Source organism: Curcuma longa, chromosome 5, assembly GCF_044706935.1.
Source record: "Curcuma longa cultivar G26 ecotype Majalengka, Jawa Barat chromosome 5, ITB_CL_G26_1.1, whole genome shotgun sequence".
In the NCBI taxonomy this organism is placed as follows: domain Eukaryota; kingdom Viridiplantae; phylum Streptophyta; class Magnoliopsida; order Zingiberales; family Zingiberaceae; genus Curcuma; species Curcuma longa.
The window spans coordinates 3,777-5,475 of record NC_133865.1 but is presented as its reverse complement, the minus strand read 5'-3'; the positions used below and the strand labels follow the sequence as shown (position 1 = coordinate 5,475).

Below are 1,699 nucleotides of genomic sequence, written 5' to 3'. Positions count from 1 at the left end.
CCACTAAAGATAAGTGGGGAGGGGCAGTGTGGCAGGAGGAAATGTAGCCAGTCCTGGTGCACCCAACTGTAGTGCAACATCTTACCTATGTAAGGCACCACAACACGGTGCAGGTAAGATCCACCAACAGAAATACCTACAACTATCATGGATGTATGCTAATCATCCCAACATGTAATAGCTAAAGTCAATTAGCATGATCAACAGAATCAACAGAGGTCAATATATGTCCATAATATCATAGTGAGAACTAATCTAACCATGGATAGATCAAGTGTGATCATACTACAGGTATCAAGCAACGAGTCATACAGGAATCAACATGATACAGATAACAAGGGTATCAACATGGCAACAGTAGATCATCATAAGGTCAAAAGCAGGTATCAAGCAAAGATGATCAAATGTATCCACTAGATACTATCACAACCAACTGGGGTATCAACAGGATCACAAGATAAAAATAATACATGCACTGGAATAGAAGAACCTGTAGTGACCAAGTACAGGGTACCCACCTGGTATAACGATCGTCAACGACTAGAACCCCCAGAAAATATAATACTCCGTGTATATCAGGACTGAATCAAATCAAAATCCTGAAATTATACAACAATACACTATTTACTACAATGATATCATATCAAATATCAGTAATTTAATTTCATGGTTTAATCTAAACCATCCCACTAATCCTAACCCTGGGTCTGATTAATCTAACAAACCTCACATAAGTCAATTCATCATCAATTTCACTTCTACAATGATCGAACCAACAGTAACCAAATAACTCTATCAATCCATTGCTACTCACGGCAAACAATCTAGAATTAACAAGATGCTTACCTTAATCAACTTCAGTTTCCTCTCCTTCTTCACTGCCAAATCCAACTTGGATTCCAATTTTACACAACCGATCAAATCCCTAAGAACAGATCCCACCAATACAATCAACCATTAAAGCCCAACAAGTAAAAAGGAATGGCTTCAGGAAGGATTACCTTCAATATGATTTAATCCCAAATCAAGATTCTGCTCCGGTCAGCGTATCAACAATCTGTGAAGCAAAGAAGAACACTATCCAGATCCAAACACATCGAAGCAATCCATAGACTTTTAGCTCATCAACAAGTAATACCCGAAACCTAGCCTTACCTTTCGGCTTCACCTTCTTCGTTCTTCCTCTTGCTTGTTGTCGGACACATCACAGCCGGTCAAATCCACAATCCAGCCCTGAAATCCGACGAAACCCTAGATCTAAGCTCAGAATCCGAGCACAAACCGAAATCCAACTAAGAACCCTTACCGATGACCTCCTTCTTCTCCGGTTCACCACTGCCGCCGGCCGCCTTGCCTCACGAAACAGCCTCCTGCCAGCGACGAATCAACCCTAGATAGCAGATCCTAGTCCTCCGGTGGCCACCCTTATCGTCGACATCGTCCGAGCTCGCCGACGGTCGCGCGATTGGGACAGAGAGAGCAGAGGGAGGCGGATCACGATCGGGAGAAAGAGGAAGCAAGTCGCGAGTGGGGATGCACTGTAGCTTCTATAGGATTCCTAACGGGTCGGGTTTTAATCGGATTCAATATCCAATCCAATAACCAATAATAATTGAATGGGCTCTATTTGGGCTGTATTATTTGGGCTTTTAATCTGGTATTTTACATAACCTTCCTTAGAGATCCGGAAATCAATTAG

At 42.1% G+C, this 1,699-nt stretch overlaps 1 long non-coding RNA gene across 1 annotated transcript; it reads right to left on the bottom strand.

The window, feature by feature from the left end:
- Nucleotides 1-1,033: 1,033 nt before the first annotated feature.
- Nucleotides 1,034-1,497, bottom strand: LOC141828895 (uncharacterized). Its single transcript, XR_012601851.1, has 3 exons — nucleotides 1,307-1,497; nucleotides 1,156-1,233; nucleotides 1,034-1,057 (listed from the first exon to the last, which is right to left on the bottom strand). It is a non-coding gene; the product is annotated as an uncharacterized LOC141828895 (long non-coding RNA).
- Nucleotides 1,498-1,699: the final 202 nt, after the last annotated feature.